Below are 26487 nucleotides of genomic sequence, written 5' to 3' on the forward strand. Positions count from 1 at the left end.
TTACATGTCAAAAAAGCATATTTTAAACGGGTTTTCGCGAATAACTCCAAAAGATTTTATCGGGAAAACTGTTAGGATATAAAATGAAACTTATAGAACAAAGTGATTCATCATCATATAACGGGGCTCCTACGGCGATTGCTGCTTCCCGCATTTCAGCCTCCATCTTTTCCTATCTCTCCAATCTCCCACTTTTAAGCCTCTAGATTGCATTGTTTTTGTAATTTCTCTTCTCCAGGAATTGGGTGGTCTTCCCCTTTTCTCTAGATTGCATTGTTTTTGTAATTTCTCTTCTCCAGGAATTTGGTGGTCTTCCCCTTTTCCTTCTTTCTGGCGGAACATACATTAAGGCTTTCTTTGTCCACCGCTCCTCCTCCATTCTAATCACGTGACCATACCATTGTAACTGCCTTCCTTGTATTCCTCTATCTGAAAGAGTATCTCTAATTCCTGTACGGTTTCGTATTTCCTCATTCCTGATTCTTTCCATTCTCGATACTCGACATGATCTTCTAAGATAATCCATTTCCACAACGTCTACTTTATCTCGTTCATTCTTTGTCATCGTCCAATATTCGGCACCATATGTGGTAATTGGTTCTACAATTGCTCTGTATACGCGAAGTTAAGTATGCATCTTTATTTTATTAGACCACAGTAATGAATTCAGTATTCGGATGCATTTTTTACCTTGGGATCTGCTGATATGATGCTTCCTAGATATTTACACTGGTTGCAACAAAGTGATTCGTTTTTTATTATTACTGTTAACTTAATATTAACAAAGTTATGGCTGTTCGAAAGTAGACTTTAAGTTCGAATCCAGAAATCTAAACATATGATGTTAAATAACCGGAAAGCGGTAAGTTTTTCATCGATGATCACTTGTTACTAGTTTACAAAACGGATTTTTAATTTATGTTTTCTCAAACATTTAATATTAATCCTTGTATCGGCATGTAAAAATATTTATTTAATTTCAATTTTCACTAAATCATTTTTCACTTAAATTTTATTTAATTTTTTTAAATTCATAGTTAATAAATCACAAAACATATTTTTATAAAATGTCATTACAATGTTTCCAGTAGTTTCGGCAAAATGATAAAAAATGTGTAACAATTTTTTTTCTTCAACGCCCTGATCTTGACGATGGCGTTACAAAAATTTATTACTAAGCAAACCTTAATTATTTTTCAGTTTTTACCTGTCTTAGAGACGATATTACTTTTTTTGAAACACCATGTAGAGTAAACTACAATACGCTTGAATAAATAGGACGGAGATTTAAAGGATCTTTCTCTTAAAAAGGTGGTGGATTATAAGGGATTGTACGATGAAACTGTTCACAAAAAATTGCAGTCTCAATTATGTTTTCAGATAGATGAAAACTATACAGAAAATCTTAAGATCGGCCAAAAATTGGCAGAAAATCTAAAGTTTGTGAGTGAGTTCAGAAAGGTAATTGATATTGCTGCTATACATGTATTATATTGCTAACTAACACTAAAAGAAGAATCTCTCAACTTATCAACTTTTTCCTAGCGTTAATTCATTTATATGATAATATTTCTATCGATATTTTTGCATAATATACTGCAACATTGTCATATGTTCTTATGCATGACAATGTGTTCTTTTACTTTACTAATCACCATTTAACATAATACAGGATTTTTATTTCTACTCCAGCACCGTTCATTGCTCTGAATATTTACTGTATAACGATGCTGAGCAGGTAATTTAAATTTATTTATGAAACTTAACAGTAGAAATTAAAGTATATTAATACTTTAATATTTGAACCATGAAAATGAGGTTAACGAACTGAATACGTTGTTTTCAATGACTAAAAAAAATAAGAAGAAACAAAAGGATATCCGCCATATTAAAATACACAGGACACTTTATGACAGAGACTGACTTGCAACAAATTAATATTTACTCTTTGAGTAACACATAATTGTTGACAAGTAAAATCCAATTTTTTTTAACCTTCCTGGGGCCAACTGAAATTTGAAAGAAAAATATTTAAGCAGAACCCAATTTTTCTTCTTCTTCTTCTTCTTCTTTATAAGCAATTTTGCTTTAGCGGGTTAATATCTGTATAGAAGGTTGTCACTCCATCTTTTGTGCGGTCGTCCGATACTTCTTCTGCCTAGTCGTGAAGTCGTGACTTATCTCTTGCTATATTGACGCTCCGTCCAGCTCGCGGAGATAAGAATACGGCCGGGGTCAGAAAGCCCTGCCTGTCGTAGGAGGCGACTAATGGGTAGGAATCGGGAGGTGGAGAGCCGTCGCTTGAGGTGTCGGGTTGGTAGAAACGCACACGGTCGCTTCGGCGACACGATCACCGGTCTACATTCCTAGTATCCGAGACGAGACTCTCGTGGGACCACTCTACTCTCATTCCAAAAGAGCCTGGTGAGGTTGAACTAGCTGAGCCCGTACATACCTCTCCTGACCTTGGTCAGGCGTGGTGTGGGTGCCCCGGCACGTACCCACCGGGATATCCAAGAGTGGTAGAGGAGAGATCCTCGGTGGCGACCTGTCTACGCGTGAGGTGGAAATTCCTCCGCCTGCCGAACCTATCCGCCCGTGGTGTAGGAATAACGGGTGGGCAAGGTACTCACAACACAGGTACTACGGGGAAGGTGGAGCCCCACGGGACGTTTATGGTATACGTGGCGTGGTAACCCCACGAAACGTTTCGGTATACGTGGCGTGGCACCTTCACTTTGGTGTCGGACTCGTAGGGGCAGAGGTTTCGTTATGGGCGTATGCCGAAAGGCCAGGTAGCCCAGGGTCCTGCCAGATTTCAAATTTGGAGGGCACAAATGCATTGCAATGCTATATTGACGACACGGATCTCCTCCATTCTATTCTATTTCATTCTATTTTGTCTCCATCCATTTATACACTGCACATTACATTCTCTTCTAATGTCTTTACTTCTCTTTCGATCTTTTAGCATATTTCCTGTAATTCTTCTCAGTACTCTTATCTCTGCTGTTTCCAGTAGCCTTTGTATTGTGTCTGTGTCGGGTCTTGTTTCTGAGGCATATGTCATTATTGGTCTTATACTGACTTTATAAATTCTTGACTTTATCTCAGTGTTAATGTGTCTGATTCGCCATATAGTGTTATTAAGACATTGTGACGGTCTATTTGCTTTTTGTACTTGATCTCTCACTTATTTGTCTAGGTCTCCATAGCTGGACAGTGTAATTACAAAGTATTTTATTTCCATTACTTGTTCAATACTGATTCCATGAATTTCTATTTTACATCTGGTTGGTTCTTTGCTGACTACTATTGTTTTAGTTTTGACATTAATTTCTTGTCATTAATTTCTTGTCATTAAATTCTTTTGCTCTTATGTTAAATCTGTGGACCAGTCTTTGCAGACTATCTTCATCTTGGGCTATCAGTATGGCGTCGTCTGCGTAACAGAGTATTTTTATTTCTTTTTTTTTCATTATGTATCCTCTTCCTTTGTTAACGCGTTTGATGACTTCATCCATAGTTAAATTGAAGAGCACGGGCTCAATGTGTCCTCTTGTCCTATTCCACTGCCTCTTTCTGTAAGTTGTTTATCTATTTTGACTTCCATTTTGTTGTTTTGGTAGATATTTTCGATAGTTTTTATAATATTTAGGGGAACTTCTATATTATACATAAGATGGATTACATCCTTGAGTCTACTCTTTCAAACGCTTTCATTGGGTCAATTAGACACAGAAATGCTTGTTTATTATACTCTAGTGATTTCTCACTAGTTTGCCTTATAACGAATATTGCATCTGTACACGATCTTCCACTACGAAAACCCTGTTGTTTATCTGCTAAACTTAACCTCTGATTTATTAGCACTTTTAAAAGTGCTAATAAAAACACTTAGTAAAATTTTAGTTGTAGGTTTTAGCGAAGTATTTAACAAGTTTATACATACCTCTGTAGTTGTCTGGCTGTTTTTTTTATCTCCTTTTTTGAATAGTAGAATTAGTTCTCTCGTTCTCCATTCTTCTGGATTCAATTTTTAGCATTTTATATCACCAAGTTATTTTTTTTTTCTTTTTCTAACTGTTGTACAGGTTAAAAAGATTCATTTTGTGTATACTATGAATCAGGTAAGGTCCCACAACAAGCAAAATAAGAACGTAAAGAAGAGTTAGACAGGGAGATATTATCTGTCCAAAATTATTTATTCTGGGAATAGAAGAGAAGTGTTCACGAACCTAACCAGGGAACTCTGCGGAACTAAAATTGATGGAAGATTTTTAAGTCACCTCTAGTTGACACCTAAGTAATGTCAGATCAAAATATCACAATAAACTTAGATGAAAGTTAGATGGAAAATGTTGAAAAACAAAAAGATACGAAGTCATTCAAAGAAAAGGGTATTCAACAGTTGTATTCTACTGGTTATGGCCAGAAATGTTCATGAATTCAAGGAAATCCAACGTACGATAAGGGCAAGAATTAAACACGCAAAGGAAAGCTGGATGAAAGAACGTTGTGAAGAATTGGAATCACTACTAGAAAATGGAGACAGCTTTGGACTACATAAAAAGGTCAAAGAAATTTCGAGTATATACAAGAAACACCATGAGACTCGCCTGAAGAATGATCAAGGAAACTACGTTCATACCTAGGAAGAACTAGCTAAAATCTGGGCAAACTATGCTATTCGTCCCTCTTTGCGGATAATAGACCGAATCTGTCAACTACTAACTTACCCACGGAAAATTTATCCGGCCCTCCCATTATTCGCGCCGAGGAGGAGTACGCTATAAAAGTAGCAAAACTAGGCAAGGCCCCTGGACCGGATGGAATTACTACGGAAGCCATAAAACTGTTGGAAGATGATAACATCGACATGCTGGTAACAATTTTCAATGCCATATATAACACCGGCCTCATTCCAACGGAATGGCTTTATTTAATTTTTATAATGATCACTAAATCACAAAGAGCGACAAATGCAAAAACCACAGACTGATAAGTTTAATGAGCTATTTGCTTAAGGTGTTTATTCGCATCCTTCCCACAATAATGTTCAGAAAGCTGGAAGATCTAAGCGGTGAGACACAATTTGGTTTCAAGAGCGGACTGGGTACACGTGAAGCAGCTTTCTGCTTGAATACACTTGTACAAAACTGCATGGATCAACGAAAGGATATAGTCATAACATTCCTCGATTATGAAAAAGCGTTTGACACCGTAAAACATAACGCAATGGTAAAAATGCTACACAACGCTAACATTGACGAGAAAGATATAAGAGTTATCCAGAATCTCTATTGGAATCAAAAAGCATGAGTGAGACTGAACAAATCAACCAACACAGAAGAATTTGAAATTTTAAGAGGAGTGCGACAGGGGATGTATTTTGTCTCCTACTCTCTTCAATCTCTATGTGGAGAACATTTTTGCAGAGGCACTGGAAGGCTCTGAGTGTGGATAAAGGTAAACGGGTTCCCGATAAATAACATTAGTTACGCCGACGACACCGCGATAATAACAGACAACGAACATGATATGCAGTTGATGTTAAATAAAATAAATACCTTAGAAAAAATATATGACTTGAAGATAAATGCTGGAAAAACTAAATGCATGGCAATAAGAAAAAACGCACTTTTAAGAATACAACTGCAAGTAGATAATGCTCCAATCGATCAAGTGAAAACATTTAAATACTTGGGAATGATAATGAATGACCCATGAAATCCTCAACAAGAAATAAAATGCCGTACCGAACAAACAAGACAACCTTTTATCAAATTTAAACCGATACTATGTAACCGCAATCCTTCCTTCAATCTCCGTTACAGAATGGTTAAGTGCTATGTATGGTCCATATTGTTATACGGCATGGAAACATGGACATTAAGAGTACCTTCCATTAATAAGTTGGAGACCTTCGAAATGTGGACGTCGCGAAGAATGTTCCGCAAACCATGGACAGATGGGGTGAGAAACGAGGAAGTCTTAAGAAAGGCAAATACTGAGAGAGAACTACTCAATGTGATCAAGGTACGAAACATTGGATACCTCGGCCATATTCTGAAAGGAAGAAAAATACGCAATCCCTCAACTAATCATCCAGGGAAAGATTGAAGGCAAGAGAGTAGTAGGTCGCAAACAAATGTCATGTCTATGGAACATAAAGAACTTAACAGGCATAAATAACACTGACGATCTTTTGCATGCTGCAAAAGACAGACGTCTGGCCTTAAGATAATTCGCCAAAGCACTATAGGTGCACGGCACTATAAGAAGAAGTTATGACTTATGGAATGGAAACCGTGACACTTACAGAGTTATTAGCCAATAGATTAAGGGCAATCGAACGAGCTATGTTAGGAGTTTTTCTGAGAGAACACATACGAAATGAGGACGTGTGAAGTAGGGCGAAGGTGGAAGGTAATTGGAAGAATTGTGCAAATGAAATGGAGCTGGGTAGGACATGTGACAAAATACAACCACGAAAGATGGACGAGAAACATCGCACATTAGAGACCATGCACGCGCAGTCGTAGTAGATGAAGATCACAAAAGCGGTGGCTGCACCACACCAAATAGCACACAACAGAGAAGATTGGAGAACACATTTGGAGTTTGGTAAAAGAATATTTATCAGTTTACGATTTATTCTAATTGATTATTAAAAAGTTGATTTTTATAGTTTAAAAAATAAGTAGAATAAAAAATTTAGATACAAGCGATATCCGAATCATTAATTACTTCTATTCTAATCAGAAAGGAAGAAAACGAATTTTCAGAAGAAAATGGAACCAAAAGGGTATTATAATCGGTGCATTATAATCGGTGTATTATAGCCAAGGTTGTGTGTTATCGACCATTGTATGTTCCCTTAGCTTATGTATTCAGTATTTTATCATCAATAAACAGTTAATTTAAAATTTTGGTTTTATTCCCAACGAAATATTTGATAAAATAATAAAATCTGACGGATTCCCAGAATCCGTGTCTGCTTTTCATTGATATTTGATACGGTATTTACATTAAGAGCATTAGACTGTCTGAGACACAAGTTTCATTTACATTTTGATAAAAGGTGCATTTCGCACGGAATACTTGTCTAGTCACTTATTTCACGACTCGCTGTAATCTAATATCTTTCTAAGACTTACAAGAACAATTTGCTATCGCTTGTACGAGTATATAGATGTCTTATTTAGAAATTTGTCGTGGTATTTGATATTTTATCGCTTTTTCAACATATGCGACGATGTGGAACTAAAAATTTACACCCATATTATTTTTTTTTACATGGGGGTTGAAAAAAAATCTGTAATGCTTTTTTTTGAATGAAATTGTGAAGTCCGCAACCATTCGTTCGGTTTATAATAAAACATAAAACCAACTGTGAGAAAGTTTTTTTCTTTTTATCTATTAAACTTTTTCAGACTATTTCTTTACGCACGTGAATCCCCTCCGTAGTGGTGGGGGATGACATTCTGCTATACTATATTTCAAAAGCAAGATAATTAACTTATCAGAAGAGAAAATAATTTTTATACTTTACTGGATTTATTCAAATACGTATTTAATTAAAAGATTTCTAATTGAATTACAAGTAATAAACAACTAGCTAATTTAATTAATACAGTTGATTATTGGAGATTTTAAATCAGATAAACTGTTTGAAATAAAAAAGCGTGGCATTTGCTAGTACTTCTCGATTGCGGTTTCGATTTATAGGCATGACAGCGTCCATTAACTGATTAAAACTCGCTCTAATTAATAAATACCAAATCTCATTAAAAACGTAAATAATTATTAACTTTACGTTAGTTTCAATTATAATATGCAAGATTATTCAAACATGACAATTTATTGGATTTATTTGTTAATAATAATTAGAGCTTGCGTAACAAATACTCTGATTACAATACTACGTTTTTCTGTCTGGTATATCCATGTCAAATTAGACGAAACTGAAATGTATCTGGGAAACTTTGAGACTGACACTAGAAATTAATGAAAGAAACTGGAACACTTTCTGTAGCCCAGTCAAATAAAATTGTAAAGAAGTTCTGAATCTGTTTTCTTGTGAAATATCTAAGTTACATATTATTTTGTACACACAATTATAGTATATGTTCTTGGTTGTTTTGGATATATACAGCACAAGCAACTCCCATATTGGATTTTAAACCATCTGTGAAATTTGTGAACCATCGTGAAGAATGTTAGCATTGATATATTGTTGAAATACTACACCAAAAAAACTAAACTCAATTCAAACAACATTTCTAAGAATTATCTTTGGCGCATTTAGAACTAGTCCAACCAGTAGCCTTCAACTATTAGCTAACGATTTACATTTACACTTACGACGGCAACAATTGTCATTAAATTATGCAGCTCCAGTAGCATCAAATCATCAAAATCCTGTTCATCATATATTTTTAAAACCTAAATTTATTAGTTATTACAAAAATAATCCTATGGATATACTCCCTATTAGTACTATCATAAAACCAACCCAAAACTTCCTCCCATTATCAACTAGTTCACCAATTGTACATACATCCCTTACTTGCTATCCCAAAACATCCACTAACCCAATAGTAATACATCAATCATATCATGAAATAATATCCTTATATCCAAATTCTGAACCATAGATAAATAATTGTTCTGAACATATCTACACTGATGAATTAACAATTCAATCAGAGTTAGCAGCGGTTTACATACATTTAGTAGACAAATTTAAAATACGCATCCCTCTGAATTGTAGGATATTAACTGGAGAATCAGTGACTCTTTAAGTACACTCAAAGCTTTACAGCAATTATATCCATCAAATGAAATTATAATGCTAATAAAAAATGAACTCATACTAATATCAACAAAAAATATACAAACAACTTTTTATGGGTGCCATCACACGTGGGAATCAAGGGAAATTAAGCAGTGGATCAACTTGTGAATGAAGCCACACTAGATGAAAGCATCCCTGAGTCAAACATGCTAAAAAGAAACGACCATAACATCTATATAAAAAAAATTACCTCTATTACCACTTTATGGCAGAATAACCATGGCAGAATGGCAGAAAATAATAATAAATAAGGATGTAAACCAAGACCTCTACGTAGGTTTCATAGATTTTGAGAAGGCCTTCGATAAAGTCAGACACCAAAAGCTGTATGAAATCCGTGTATGTATCAAAAGCAAAAACATCGACAGTCGCGACATTAACATCATATCCAGGTTGTACTGGGGACAAACAGCAAAAATCAAAGTTGATAATGAGTTAACCGAAGAAATTGAGATTCGTCGATGTGTGCGTCAGGGTTGTGTGCTTTCTCCACTATTATTCAATATATATAGCGAAACAATATGTCAGGAAGCTCTCCTAGAGCAAAACATTGGTATGAACATTAACGAAGAGTTAATTAACAATATACGATACGCTGATGACACTCTAATAGTAACAGATAACCTAGCAAATTTACAGTTTTTGATGGAAAACATAAACACCCATACCAAAAAGTATGGTCTAAAACTGAAGATCAAAAAGACTAAATTCATGATTGTAACAAAGAAGCTATACACCAATGTGAATTTAACCATAATCAGAAAATTGAAAGAGTTACGTCCTACAAATATTTAGGGGTTTGCTTCACTGATACTAATGACCAGACAAGAGAAATCAAGAGGCGAATAGAGATAGCGAGACAATCGTTTGTCAAAATGAAAAAGTTCCTATGCAGCCGGGACATAAATATAAACTTAAGAACGAGAATGTTAAGGTGCTATGTTTTCTCCGTTCTGCTGTACGGCATGGAAGCCTGGACACTGAAAAAGATAAACATAAAAAACATTGAGGCATTCGAGATGTGGTGTTACAGGAGAATGTGGAAAATACCATGGACAGAAAGAGTGACAAATTAAGATGTTCTGCTGAAGATGGGGAAGGAATACGAAGTCATAAAAACCATACAAACAAAAAAACTGGAATATCTGGACCACATAATGAGAGGAGAAAAGTACTCTCTGCTTAGACTTATAATCCAAGGAAAAATCTCGGGAACGAGAAATGTGGGACGTAGGAGGATTTCCTGGTTGCGAAATTTAAGGGAGTGGTATGGGTACAGTTCAATACAGTTGTTCAGAGCTGCAGCCAACAAAGTAAAGATTGCTGTGATGGTATCCAACCTCCGATAGGAGACGGTACTGCAAAAAGAAGAAGGCAGAATAACTGGAATTTCACATGCAACAAATTTAAAGATATTCTATATACTGTCGGCACCACCTTACCACTTCCACTCAAACGTAGTGAGCAAGTAATAATAACTCGACTGCGATTAGGACATACTATACCAACTCATATCCACTTAATAAATAAACATACCTTTCTGCCACAACTGCAAGATCCCAATCATTGTTAAACATATATTGTTAGAATACCAAACATACATCCACGAAAGAAAAAAAATAACCTCACTACCAACATGAAGGATGTACTAAGACATACTAAAAAACATTAAATTTTACAATATTTCAAATAGTATATTTAAATTGTATACATTGTAAGAAATTAAATACTTGTAATTTGTATTTGCTGCTAAGAACTCTCAGTAGTTGATGCAGCGTCATTTTTATTTAAATAAAAATAACCTATGGTGATAATTACAATATTATCTTTATTTTGTAGCATTATGTTGATTTTCGTATTTCATTAATAATGATAATTACAATGTCATATTTATTTTGTAACATATACATTTTCTTATTTCGTTTTTGTTTTAAATGTCTATTGATTTATTTATGATTTTCACATATTTTTGTATGGCGCTTATTATTGCATTCCTAAAATTAAGAAATATAATATTATTATAATTTTTCTTTACGTTCTAACTCACCCCAGAGAAGTCTCAACTCACTGTTTAGTGTCATTTGTTTTTGAAGTTATACTTCTATACGCGCGCTCCACGTTGGAAATTTGTATGGGAGTGAATCTGTGAAATCATTACATATGAAGATAATGAGTAAGACAGAGACAGAAGATATATTTTCTCTCTCTTCCTCTCTTGAATATAAAAATGTTCCTTTTGTACATATATTTAAAATTATATATATTATATATATACATATAATATTATATATATAATAAAATATTTACTAATATTATTATTTATGTAATATGTTTTGTATTATTTATTAAATGTTCATAATTATATTAGTCTTTTGTATTTCAAAATAATAATCTCAATAAATGACTGTATGACCCAGAAGTGTCAATTCTGAAATACGTTTGTGTCATGTCCTCGGTAGTATAGTAGTCAGTATCCCCGCCTGTCACGCGAGAGACCAGGGTTCGATTCCCAGTCGGGGAGGACTTTTTTATTAATATTATTACATGGTAAATTAAACATATGCGTAAATAGAAAAGTTATGTATATTATTGTCATTTTTAAATACTTATGAATATTGCATTTTAATTTGTATTGTATTATTATATTAAATTATGTTGCAGTGTATTTTATTTTTATATTAATAACAAAATAAACAATGAATTTTACTGCAGAGTATGTGTAAAAAATTTTTGCATTCAACTCCTTTCATACATATATGAAAATGAAAATATACATTTTCATCAAAATATTGATTCAATCCTTCATTTACTATACTCCTATTACAGGTCAAATATTGTTTATTAATTGTTAGTAAGTTGTTATTAATTCTGTTTTTCTTTCTGCTATGTCTTACCTATACCATTACATATGTAATGATTGTGCAGATTGACTCCCAAATAAATTTGTAACGGCGAATGCGTGTATAGAAGTGTAACTTCTGCCCGGCAGTCCCACTGGACTGCCACACCCGTTTTTTTGTTTTGTTTTGTGAGACAACTGTCACAATATACGGGATAAAGCCCTTATTTGTTACAACATCGAAGAGATTATCTTATCATAGTGATACTACGAGCAATCTCAGCTACGCAAGTAAAAATCTTTCAACATGGTTTCCTGTTTGGCATTAGTCAGCTGCAGTTACTTTCCAGAAATCTTCGCAAGAGAATATTTTGATTTAGCAAGCCATGGAGAGTTTTATTTAAAAAACTTCAGCCGTTTAATAAACTAAATTTCCACAAACTAAATCCTTCAATTAAATTCTCAGATCGATCATGTTAACGATCCCATAAATTATGTCCCGTCGACTCGGATCATGCGCCAATTAATCTGCATCATTTACGACTAAACGATTAAATAATGAAGTTCATAAAGGCAGCAATAGCTTGGGAAAGTTCCTATTTATGTTGTTATTTACCTGATATAATTGCAAACGTTTAATTTATTCTTTTATACCAGGTGTTCGGTGTGAAATTGCTAATAAAACGGCAATAAACGTTTATATACGACCAATATATCAAGTCATATCAATAACTTATGGTGTCTAGAGTGTTGACCTGAAGTTCAAAATGATATAAGACAACAAGACCATCGATCATATTTTAATTTTAAAATGAAATTAAACACTACTTTTTTTGGAAACACGATTTAGTGCTGAGAAAACTTAAAATTATATTTTCCTTACATTTGAACTTAATTTACATAAACATGGAATTTTATCACGCTACGTCTGCTTTAGATGTAGTAGTACCTACGACAGTTGTGCAATGCAGTTACAACGTGGTAAAACTTATGTATATGTTAATTTTCTCATTTATTGGGTAGAATTTTTATTTTCCATCCTGTATTAGATAAGGTTTTAATTTGCCATTTACAAATACTCTAAAGAGAAACACTTGGAATTGCGTCTCGTAGTCTTTAAGTGGAATAAACAAAAATCCAATTGTTTTTTACATTGGGAAATTTATTTTACCGGGGAGAAATCATCAATGCCTGAGAATAAGCCAGCTTGCAAGGCAATACCGGGAATTTGTTTCGGTACTGGCGACGCCAGGACTAACGATTCTGCTACGATGCTTGGGTGCACTGTTGCCTGATGGTTGTATAAGATAGTGAAAGATTCGTGAGGGGATTAGGTCGAATACCGTTTTTGGCGGTTCTCCGGAGTCAGATGGTGCCGGCTTGTAATATCCTGATAATGGTGCCTGATACGAGACTTTTGGGTGTGCGAATACACCTTTGGCGATACAAGTGTATCTTTGGTAGTTTTGTGATTTAATTTAAGAAATCTCTTATGGTTCTCTTGTTGTGCTACCCCTCAGTTTCAATGGATTCCTATTTTGGTAAAGAACCAGTCCTGGGCTGCAGTTGGCCTAGTTATTTCTGATTACAAGGTCCTCATACATTGTAGTCATATGGATGTAGTTAAACAAACCCAAAATTCACCTTAAGTTTTTGTCATTTTACTTCTGATAGTTCTACCGCAGCAAATCAAATTACAAAGCTGAAATTTTCTTAACTTTAAAATGTGTAGTAGTCTTCTTTGGTGTACTTTCTTTCTGATATCAGTATCTCCCTTGATTAGGGGTCTGTAGATACAAGCTTGCCATTGTGTCCTTTACTAAACCAAAATAAAACATATCTGCTGGACATTCTTTCTACCATCTAGGTTTAATTTACGTTACAATTTTGTAAAAGCTAGATGATTAATCCTTCTTGCTTTGAGAGACACCTAAAAGTGATTGTGAATTATACATCTGTTCAATGTCCCACTTTTGTGCCATGAAAATTTTGTTCTGCCTTCTTCTTTCAATCTTAACCCCCTTATTAATCTGAAAAATTCGTAGTTTGCCCTTCACGTTAATTTTTGGTCAAGACGATGGCCCAAATATTTGACTACATTCTTTATTGTGATGGATTAATTGTGACGTAAGGACACAAGGTATATCTGGCCATGAAAGTTATCTGATCCCAAACCGCGAGCTGCGACAGCAGCAGTGGCTGAGAAAAAAAGCAACGCTAAAAGTGGAACTGGACAGGTCACGTGGCTCGAATAACAGATAACAGATGGACAAAGCGGATACTGGAATGGAGACCAAGAGATGATGCCTATCGAGGCAGAGGCCGTCCACCAACACGGTAGACTGACGTTCTAAATCGTTGCCATATAAATTGGATGCAAGAGCCACAAGATCGAAATACATGGAAAATTATGAGGGATATCTATGTGTAGCGATGGACAAGCAAAGATTGAATGATGATAGTTTAACAACGTAACAAACTATTTTTTTTAAATTCTTGTTTAAAAAACAGATTATTGAGGCCGAAAGGTCGAACTATACAATTCTATACAATTTTTAAACTGTGGACAAGACCAAGTAATTAAATTAATACCATTTTGTATCTCTATCCACATTTTTAAACGTTTTAGAATAATTCAATTTTAAAATGAATTTTAAGGTAATTAAGGCAATTTTGAGTATATTGTTGATTATTATAATAAGCAATTTATTCTGTGAGCCAATCAATAATCTATAAATAAAAAAAAAGCAGAAATCCTTGATAATAATTAATAAAAGAAATGGCCTTTCACAATAACTTAAGAAGCACTCTAAACACTTACAACAATGGAGGAACGGAATGGTTAGTTACCCATTCTGTCATGGTTGGCTGTGCATAACTCCCAAGCTGAATCGGAACTTCCTTAAGCTCCCCTTGCTGTACAGATCATTGATGTAACAAGTATTTTTTAAAAAAGGTTCTCATTCAAGGGTCTTGGATAGTATACGTACAAGATTACTTACTGAATATAGTATAAGTAACAGCAATACAAAACTTTTCTATAATAAAATAGATTTCGTACGCATCGAATATAAAGGTTTTAGAAATTATATTCCACAAATGACATACCCGCAAAAATCATGTTCAATACTTAAAAAGAATTTGTTAAAAAGAAGTACTTGACAAAGTAGTAGATCGATTAGCGCTGTAAAATATGTACATCAGGTTGCCAAACATTATTAAAACAAATCAAGGTGATTGAAAATCTCGCTTCGAGAATTGCTACATGCGCTTTTCAAACATTGCAGGTCCAAAGCCTTCAATTAAAGATTGGAGACAGGTGAGTCACCACTGCATTTAAGAAGAATGTATCTTTATTTCACTTATGCGAAACAGTTCTTTCAAATACAAATAATTCTGATAAAATGCGTTAGGCTTTCACGGCCATCGTCTACCTTGTTAAACTGTTTGTTTGGGCTGTTAGGCCGTTGTCTTCTAAGAATGGTTCTCGACGTTTGGCCAACACTAGGGGTTGGCATCTTTTGGAGATGTTACTGCTTCGCTTGTAAGTATAATAAATAAAAATAAAAATAAAAACGTTTATTGCCTAATAAAAATTTGACATGTCATTAAGTATCTCATTCATTATTGCCTTCTTTCTTCGACGTCCCGCTCTTGCACCACCGCCAGCTTCTTGATTATTTGATCTCTCGGCATCCTGGACTTCTTTGTGTGGATTTATCCTCGTCTTCTTCTGTAGGTACTAATTTAAGGCACCGTACCTACTTCCCTGCTTGGCTGTTTTCCGGCAACCATCCGGCTAGACCCTGATCAGATGGTCGATCAGTCTATGGGTAGATCTATGCATCCTCTGGATCCTGTTATTCTCGAGGATGCCCCTGGTCTTATGGAGTCTTCTTGTGGCCTGGTGGAAGAAATACCTGGTCCTTTTCTCGGCCACCTCCCTCAGTGGTGTATACTGGAGCCTTTCTCTGATGGTTGCATTCGTGATTCTGTTCTCCCATGATGTTCCGTCGATGATCCGGTAGCATTATGTTTCCGTGGCTTCTAATCTTCTCCAGTGTGTCACTGCTACTGAATCTGACGCCGCTTTGTACTACGGAGGCCATGTTTATATTTTCTACTCACCTCCCCTCCACTGGTTTCGGCGTGAGGGGGCGTGTCGTCGTTTGTAGCTTTCTTTTTTCTTGATTTGCGGGAAGAGTGTTTCTGGATTTTAATATCAGTATCCATATTTTGTTAATTTTTAATCCTTCTTCTATCCGATTAAAATTATTTGGATGCTTATATATTTCCACCGCTTAACGATATAACCGTGGGTAGTACTGCGATGTTTTATCCAGCATCTGCGTTTCTTCAGACAGCATCTGATGTTCTCCGCTTCCAAAAGCATGTTCGGCAACGGCAGAATTGTCGATATGTCCTAAACGACAATGGCTTTTATGTTCGTTTATCCTTGTGTTTGTGTGTCTTTTCTTGGTTCCCACATATACCATTCCACATGTGCATGGTATTCGGTATACTCCGGCCGTTGCTAACGGGGTTCGTTTGTCTTTCACCGATGTTAAACAGTCCTTGGTTTTCTTTGTTGGCTTGAAAATGGTCTTTACATTGTCTTTTTTAAGTATTCGCCCAATTCTGTCTGTTTCCTCCGATATATAGAACAAGAACGCTTTGCCTATACATGCTGTTTCTTTGTCCTTTCTTCTTGAAACGTTGTTAATCGGTTTATGTATTTCTCTTCTGGTATAACCATTAGAGGTGAGCGCTTTTTCAATATAAAGAAGTTCACTTTGCAGATGCTGTGGTTCACAAATTCTCTTCACCCTCTCCGCCAGAGTTTTGATGATACCTTGTTTTTGGCCTGGATGATGATTTGAGTTCCTGTTTAGGTATCTGTCCGTGTGTGTAGGTTTTCGATACACTTTATGTCCTAAGTAACCTTCCTTTCGATTTCATACCTATTCATAAATATGGTCTTCCCAAGAAAAGTAGGTGGTAGTGAGGCAAATACGATATAATACCTAAATACTGCAATTTATGAGGCTGTATGACTCTTTTTGACCCTTTCATAGGTGGTGGGAAAATAAATGCCCACCATCAAATATTCGTTTATGGGCGATGGGAATTATAATTTCGAAATAGCATTAGTGCTGCCATCTTACCAAATATTGGCTTACTCTTTACTCTACGTAACTAAATACTCTATCAATTACAATTTGCCTAGCTATATTTAGGTAACTTGGTTTAGATTTGACTAGCATGCTCTCTTGATGGCAAATTTTTGATAAAATAGACACAAAAATTATAAATTTATTACTTGAGCTTTTTAAAATAAAGTAGAAACGTTAAGATGCCAAAATACTAATAAGCTTTCTGTGAATTTTATAGAAAGAACCCACACATTATTTAAGGACCCCACACATAAGGCAACGCCTGGCAGATGAAATCAACAACGGATTAATGAATGTTAAAGAACAAATTCTACAAAATACTGAGCCGGGTAAAAAATGGTTATTAATAAAGACAGAAATAGATAAAAGTCAAAAATAAATTCTAATACCAACCAGATATAAAAAGAAGCAATGGATGACGGAAGAAATTTTAGATTTAATGTAAGAAAGACGTCAATATAAAAACAAAGATAATCAGATGTATAAAAAAGTGGATAAACAAATAAAATACAGAATTAGGAAAGAGAAAGAACAATGCGCAGAAATAGAAAAATACCAGAAAAGACATGATAGTTTTAACACACATAAAAAAATTAAAGAATTAACTCACAACAAGAGAACAAGAAAACCGTGAATACTGAAAGATGCAAATGGGAAACTTGTGTTGAATACTATCGCCAAATTAAAAAGATGGACAGAATACATCAATCAACTATTCAAACACAATAGAACAGAACAGATGGAGATAGAAGTAGAAGAGGATATGGTTTTAAAGAGATTAAAAGAGGAAATTAAAACGGCATTAAAAAACAGCAAAAATGGTAAAGCAGTATTTCCAGACCAAATTCCTATAGAAACCTTAAAATGCATAAATGATGAAATCAAACATTATAGTAGACTTATTTAACTCAGTATACAAAACAGGACACATACCGAAACAATGGTTACTCTCCACCTTTTGTGCTATCTTTAAAAATACAAACGCTAAATATTGCAGTGAATACAGAACAATATCACTAATAAGTCACATTCTCAAATTATTCCTGAAAATAATACATGGTCGTATAAATAAAAAAACTGAAAGAAGGAATAGATGATAGTCAGTTTGGGTTCAGAAACGGACTAGGAACCAGAGAAGCGTCATTTGCTTTTAATGTGTTAGCTCAAAGATGCATGGATATGAATGTTGATATGCATGTTTGTTTAGTTGATTTTGAAAAAACATTTGACAAAGTAAGACGTAAAAAATTAGTCCAAATTCTAAAGACAAAAAACATAGACCATAGGGACTTACGAATAATAACAAACCTCTACTGGAATCAAAGAGCACAAATCGTAATAGATAACGAACCCAGTCCAGAAATTGAAATCAGGAGAGGAGTTAGGCAAGGATTTATTATGTCCCCATTACCATTTAATGTATATAGTGAAGCCATTTTTAAAGAAGCATTACTATCTCAAAGTGAAGGAATAATAATTAACGGAAGATCTATTAACAACATAAGATATGCAGATGACACCGTGATTATGGCTAGCTCTGCTGAACAACTCCAATTACTGCTAAACAAAACAAACAGTTTCTGTGAAAAATATGGACTAAAAATGAATATAGAAAAGACCAAATAGATGATAATAACAAAGAAAACAAATATACCAGCAAACATACATTTGGGAAATGTACCGATAGAAAGAGTTGATAAATACAAATACCTAGGAACCTGGATTTCAGACAATAATGATCAAACAACCGAAATAAGAGCAAGGATAGAAATAGCAAGAAATGCGTTTGTAAAAATGAAAACAATTCTCTGCAACAAAGACCTTAGATTAGAACTGAGAATAAGAGCACTGAGATGATACGTGTTTTCGATACTGCAATATGGACTTGAAAGCTGGACATTAAAGCAAGAACACATAAATAAGTTTTAGTCCTTTGAAATGTGGTGTTACAGGAAGATGCTTAGAATAGCATGGACACAGAAGAAAACTAACACTGAAGTATTGCGAGAAATGGGCAAAGAATGCGAAATAATAAACACAATAAAAATAAGAAAGTTACAATATCTGGGACACGTAATGAGGGGACAGCGATATGAACTGCTAGGGCTGATAATACAGGGAAAGATAAGAGGAGGAAGGAGTATAGGAAGAAGGAGAGTGTCGTGGTTGAAGAATTTAAGGGACTGGTTTAAATTCAGTTCTATAGAACTCTTTAGAGCAGCAGTAGATATAGTCAAGATAGTGATGATGATATCCAACCTCCGATCGGGAGACGGCGCTTAAAGAAGAAGAAGAATTTTATATATTCAATGTAAAATCTACAACTTTATAGCAACAACACCAACATAAAATAAAATACCATGATTTATGACAACATTTAATATACATACTATTAACTATTCCGAAAGGTTTGTCTACGTCCATGGCGCTAAAAGTTCCCAGTCTGTAAAATACAATCTTCTTTCGAGCATGAAGTTATGAATCACGGTTAACGCTAAAATGACTTGCAGCGCTGTTCATTGCAGTTGACAACTAAAAAGAGCTTATGGACCTCGAGCTGAAAGGGATTTTTAGGAGTTTTGGATTTTATAAAGTAAAAGCTCTTAGAGCTTTTTTTAAACAAAGTTTTTAAATAAAAGATTATTTTTGTCTAAGATATTATTGATTTTTATACACAGGCTAGCGAGATATTTAGGTCACTTTGAAATTATCATTTCCTCGGTTTATGTTTGCAAATTATAAATCGATGTACCAGTGGGCGCAGAGTAATTTATTTTTAGAGAGATGGGATATATTGTATGATATATACCATGCATATTAGGCTTCCTATTTTCAAATTTGGTGTTAATATTTATATAAAAGGTCTCAATTGAATGCTTGTGGTAATTGTAGTGTTTATTTTACAGGCAAAAGTGCCTTTGTTGTGAAAATAATATTAATATTTTTACTGTTGTACTATTGTTAAAAGATCTAAATGTGTCATTTCCGATTTTGAGGCAGCTTTTCTGCATATATCTGTGTTGCATATCATTAACTGTATGGCGAAATATGGGACCTCTAGTTTAACGTGACTTCCAATGGCTAAGTGTATAGGTGTTTGGTTTTAAAGATGAGTTAGAGAGTTTAGAGTTTATTTATTTAACTACATAACAAATACAAAAAAAATGCATAGTATATTAAAAAGGAATATAAAAATATAACTTAAATATATCACAAAAAAGAACACATATTGAACAAAAAATTTGTTAAAATCCTTTATAAAAGGTATATAAATTAAAAAACCCAATCGTCAACGGGCTGTGTCATGAAGACAAAACGTTTTCGGAATCCATATTCCATCATCAGTGTCCTAAAAAGTATATAACCACTCTAAGTAAAAAGAATATAAAGTTTAAATTTTGACCAAGGTTAATATAAAATGTGGTTAATACTTACTAGGTGTACATGTGTACCACTGGTAACCAAAGTTACCAGTGGATTTGATAACATGGCAACGTACGACTCCACATGAAGTTGCTGGTCCTGAGACAAAGTGTCTACGAGGACTTGATAACTGATTGACATGACAAAATTGAGGGAAGTCAATGACGGATGTTAGGACGGAAGTCCGAACAAAGCAGTCAGTGTAACTTAATGTCTGTGTCTAAATATGATAGAAGCCAGCAATATTTAAAAATTGAATAAGTTAAAATTGAAATAATATAACAGTAGCAACCATCAATGGTGTAGTTTTAAATTGTGAATTTGTCCTGAATTTATGTTAAGAACGTGGAGAAAAGTGTTTTATTGATTAATGTATGTGGAATGAATTGTGGTGAAGAATTATGTGGGTACTGATAGGCAACCAGTACATAGGTCTAGTAAATTGGTGTGAAATAAGGATTCTAATAGAAGGCCCTTTATGTTTTGCAACATTTGCTATCTGGAAAATGCAAAATAGACATATGTGGGAAGTTGGATTCTTGAAACTTTATTGTTGATGGGTGAAATAGGAAATAATATTTTTAAAAATGCTGTTAAGTGAATACAATAAATACTTTTGTAATGTAGTGTTCATGTAGTATTTAACTTATATTTTATTTTCTTTTTATCCTTTTATTTATTTATTTTTTTAACACATCTTTTTCAACGGGTCACTTTAGCGATTGTTTAAAATGTGCTAAGGTTATTCCTCTGTATAAAGGTGGTGACCACGATTTACCTGCTAATTATCGTCCTATCTCTTTGTTACGTCGCTTTCAAAGGTTGTAGGAAAATTGGTAAAAATCCGAATGATGACTTTCTTACAAAAACACAATTTACTTTCTTCCTTCCAATTCGGTTTCCAGTCATTAAAAAGTACATAATATGATGCCATCTTCGAATTCATGGAAAAACTATACTTGGACTTAAATAACGATTATGATGCTGCCGCAGTTTTCTGTGATCTATCCTTTGACTGTGTCAATAACCAAATACTTCTTAATAAACTGGAAAGATATGATTTTAGAGGCACTGCTCTAAAGTGGTTCAGTTCATACTTCAAAGATGCCAGTCTATCAATCAATGAGCGCTACTCTAGTAATATCTTTATTAATTGTGGAGTACCTCAAAGCTCTGTCTTGGGTCCTATCTTTTTCTTGATATATTTTAACGACATAACTAACCTCGACATTAATGGCCGGTTTAGGACTCTAAGGTACTAAACAAGATTATTAGTAGTGATATGCTAAAAATCTTAGAGTGGTGCAAAACTAATCATTTGACATTAAATTTTTCAAAAACCAAATTAATTTCCTTTAAGAATGATCTAAACAACATTACTCTGGGCAATGAAGGCATTTACTCTGACACTGTAAACAAATTTTTAGGCTCTATATAATATTAGATAATAAACTTAAACTTGAGCAACACACTGTATGTTTAAGCAAAAAGATATCATCGGGTTGCTTTGCGGTCAAATCAGTTGCTCACCATTTAGATTTCAAGATTGCAAAAAGTGTTTATGTGGCCCTGATTAAATCTAATTTGAGATACGGTATTGCCTTTTGGGCTAGCTGTTCTCCTCATCATTTTAGTAAAAATTTTATGCTACAAAAGAGAGCACTTAGATATTTATGCAAGGTCAAGTGTGGTACATCATGCAGGCCTCTGTTCCGGAAACATGGTATTTTGAAACTTCCTTGCATGTATATTTTTGAATTAGGGTGCTTAATTTTTAAAAAACATAAAGAGGATATTCGGACAGATTCCCCTTATAACACTCGTCTAAATTATGTTATTCCACTTCCAATTCCCACTTCTACATTAATTAAAAAATCATTTATTTACACTGGTAAGAAAGTGTTTAATCACCTACCACTCCATATTATAAGATCCTCAAGCAATATTTTTGTATTCTGGAGAGCAATCAAGAACTGTTTATTATTTAAATGTTACTATAATATAGAGGAATTTTTTGAGGACAGTTGCGCTAATTGATATATAAATATTTTTTTTTAATTATGGAAAATTTATAATTAGTATTTAATTGTATCTTGTACCGCTTTAAATATCCGTTTTAATGGACTAATCAGAGGATTCTCAAAATAAACATTAAACATATCAAAAATTTGTTTAATTTACTAATGTTTGTATTTTTAGAACGATTTGCGAAGTGGAAATCGAAGTATCAAAAAAACTTATTTTAAAATAAAATTATGGCTTATTTCTAGTAAAAAATAGTTAATTGTATTAAGATGCTACAGAATAAATAATTTTTAAGTAAAGCCCTTTATAATGTATGCTATACTTTACAAGAGAGCATGTTATCAACTGCTTCTCTGAAAAATTTATAACCTTTTAAAACCATCTTCTTTTGATCTCCCTTCCAGTCAGTTATCCTTAACGTCAGTTAATTCCTTGCCTACATCCTTTTAATGAATTATGTATATCTTCGTATGAACCCGCACGCTTTTTTTCAATTTGCAATCAGCTAATAATCTCACCCCCTCGTGATATGATTCACGTTCTGGCGAACTCCCCGAGAAGCTTTGATGTCTGTCGTCAATGACATCACCAGTATTGTGGTGCACTCAGGCACAATATTTCTTGTTGGAGATAATACGTCGTGATAAAAGGGGATTTTGGGGGATTTTCCGTTACTCTGTCAGTGGGGCGGGCGTGTTTTGTGTGCGTATGGAATTACTTGACTAGGTCGGCGAAGTATTACTTTGTACAGAGTGTATTAAGAGTTCAACCACTTTACTCAAGTTTAAAAACGAAAAATTTAAAAGTATCTATAAAGTCACAAATTATAACATATCATCAACTAGTTTCAAACGTATTTCTGTATATAATATCATAAGAGAGAAAATTTTGCCAGCAATATTTTCGATTGGTATGAAAGTTTGTTGCCTGGCAATTTTCGAGAATTAAATTTTGACAGTTAAATCACGAGACGTCAGTCGAGTGATTTTGTCAAAATTTCATAAGAGAAAATTGCCAAAAGGCAACAAACTTGAATAAAACCAGAAGAAAATTTTGCCGGTAAATAATTTTCTCTCGAATGATATTCGACAAGACTATTTCACGAAACAATTAATGCACCATATCAACGAAACATAGTCTTTATTTATTTGTTAACAATATTAAATGTACAATTATTATAAGCTATTGTAGTTTGCCCATTCTTTTCTACCAAAGCATGAATTTGTGTATTATTGAGCTGTAGCATTTGGGAACTCGAAGGTCCAGCTTCATTTGTTGTTCTGAGATTTTCGATCAACTTCTGGTAGTGACTGGAATCCAGCTGCAGCTATGGATTTAGAGAGCTTGCATTTGAGTGGCCCATTAATTTAAATAACCTCTTCAGAAACATCTTCCTTGAACAAGGCTGAAACAACTAAAGATCGATGAGAATGGTTTCTTATTTTATGTTTTTTGTCTCTATTCCAATTTTTTCAGCTGACATTTTTGTCCACTTAGATACGGTGTTTTGATTCCAAGTGGACAGTTTTTGAACCAAGATCTATCCTTCCAGTTGGGGTGAATGGTCTGTCTGATAAAATATTTGGTCACCCTTTTTCGATTAATTTCAAAAATAATCTAACTGGGCATAAATTTTTGTTTGATGAATTTCTTACCAGCCATTTGCTGCTTGCCAAACTTCTCCAACCGCCTTGATTTGTGTTAGAAAAAAAGCTGTTGTAATTAATTCGGCCCGAAAATTCTCTCATAACATCAAATTCTTTCTGGAAAAAGTGAATCTTGCAGTTTACAAATCTTGCAAATGAGCAAAAGTGAAAAAAAAATTTTGTGCTCCATTGGGGTTTTCCTTGTCGTATCTTTGGATGATTTTTAATAGTTCTTCGGTGGATAATGCTTTTGCACTGAGTTTTCTTTTTTCTTAAACACTTTGAAGCTGCCTCCGCTTGGTATCTTTGGCCAATCTTACACAGAGATATATCTGTGAAAGCGTCCATTTTTATGCCGTATTCCATACAATATTTTTTGTTGTACCATTTTTGCTGTAACATTCCACATTGATTTTACAGGCGACTCTTTATAGTCTTCGCCATTGCCTTTTTTCGTGTTAAAGGCATAATCCTCGAGAATTTTTGCTACTTAGGTTATGGTAGTACATCTTTCAAGCGTAAAATTTCTCACCTGTAGGAACTCCGAAAATTGGGTCCAAATAGAGCTTCTGGAGCTCTGCGTGTTCAATGGGACATTTTCCGAAACCAATTTTTTGGTTTTTTTCTTTTCCCGACTTGCATCCAAATCTTGATTTTTCTTGATATATAAAAAATATCTCTTCTTGTTTTTTTGAACGCATTGACTATATTGCTTGGTATAAAAAATAGTGGTAATGCTCGCCTTACTAGTTCTGCTTTGTCACAAATTGTAGCTGGTTTACCAGTATTTCCTGGGGTACCCATCCAGTCATTCATGATAGTATTATAGTAGGCTTTGAAGGGTCCATGAATTCCCCTGTCAAGTGGTTGCATTTTATGATATCAAAGTTATTCCATTTTCCTTTGCCAGTCTGATGGTCTTCACTTTCTTCTGGTGCTTTCTTGGTTGTCCATTAAGAGCATAACTGGATTGGCTCGGCTGGCATAACTAAAGTTATTGGAACTTTGCATGTAATCAAAAAATAGGCCTTTATTTGACCAACCACTTGGATTACCTCCTCCAATGGTTTCCACTGGAGCACCCTTTAGCATGTGGTCTTTGAAGTTTTTGCGGGGGAAAATTAACATTGGTAGCATAAACGTATCCCTAGCATTTATTGCTGCAACCATTGTAACAACAGTTCCTCTTTCAGGATTATTCATGCTTTCTACTTGCTTGAGACTTTTGGTAGCTTATATTTGTGGAGGGACGTGAACTGTTAAAATACCTGCCTCACGTTATATTGTAGGATTTTTATCTAAAGCCTTCTTATAGTTTTGAAAAAAAATTGACACATTGAACTCATTAAATGCAGTAGAGCGGGCTAAGATTGTTGGCTCCGATTGTCTTAAAGACAACTGAGTGGAATACCTCTTACGAAAATTACGAAGCCATTCTTTACTAGCCATCTTCTTAGTCCCCCATAAAGGATCATAGGATTTGTTATTTTCTTTAGCAAGTTCATTTTTTATACTGTTTATATAATATTTAATAATTTCCTAACATTTTTTAAAGTCAAGCCGTAATGAAGACGTGATGCATTGAATATTTATTTTAAAAGAAGATCCTTCTCTTCCTTATTAAACACTTTTTTGTGTCATTATTTGACTTATACTTATAATCAGTCCTACCTAATGATTTAAAAGCTTTGATATGTCTTAAAAGTGTAGCTGTGTCTACCCCACATAGCAGCAGCATAAGCAGTGCGTTCCTTCTTTACGACCATTTCCATTAGCTTCTCCATGTGCTCTTTTGATATTGTTTTTCTTTTTAAATTGTCACTAAGGGCACACACGATTCTTTCGTTCTGGTTCACTGGACACTCGACAATTATATGTTTCACTGACAACTGAGTGATGCACTTGGTACACATCGGAGCAGCCTCCTGGTTGAAGATATGCTTGTGGGTAAGGAAAGTATGTCCTATTCGTTATCGGTTGATGATGACTTGGTCTTTTCTATTATTTGATAAGATGAGTTTGGTTCCTACTTGACTTAGACATTCCTTGAGTTTGTTGGCAATGTGACCCCAAGTAGTTTGCCATGCTCTGTACATGTGGGCTTTGATATTTACTTTGTGATCAGTCCAAGCCATTTGATTTATGATAGCAATACTTTGGTCGGTTGGTGCATTGCTTGCCAGAGAGTCCACTTCTTCATTAACACTTATTCCCATATGGGAAGGTACCCAGATGAAGGAAAAATCTTTTTGTTGAGTCGGTAGATAAGATAACTCTTCTTTGATCTTGAGAAGTATGGCGTGAGATGTACATAGCTGTTTTGTTCCAAGTAATGCGCTCATTGAATCGGTGATGATAACAAATTTGCTTTCATTGATAGAACCACGTTTTTTCATGGCCTGGTAAATTGCCGTAAGTTCTCCGGTATATATACAACAATTTGTTGGGATTCGTATGGTAGACTTGACGTTTTCGTAGATGTAGGCTGCAGCATGTGTGGAATGTTTTAGAATTAAGACC

The 26487-nt window shown here is 34.4% G+C and overlaps 1 protein-coding gene across 4 annotated transcripts in view; it reads left to right on the forward strand.

The window, feature by feature from the left end:
• The window catches only part of LOC140435189 (uncharacterized), a 1123409-nt gene that overhangs the window by 184796 nt on the left and 912126 nt on the right, over positions 1–26487 (forward strand). The window lies entirely within an intron of this gene.

Source organism: Diabrotica undecimpunctata, chromosome 2 (genome assembly GCF_040954645.1).
Source record: "Diabrotica undecimpunctata isolate CICGRU chromosome 2, icDiaUnde3, whole genome shotgun sequence".
Lineage (NCBI taxonomy): Eukaryota > Metazoa > Arthropoda > Insecta > Coleoptera > Chrysomelidae > Diabrotica > Diabrotica undecimpunctata.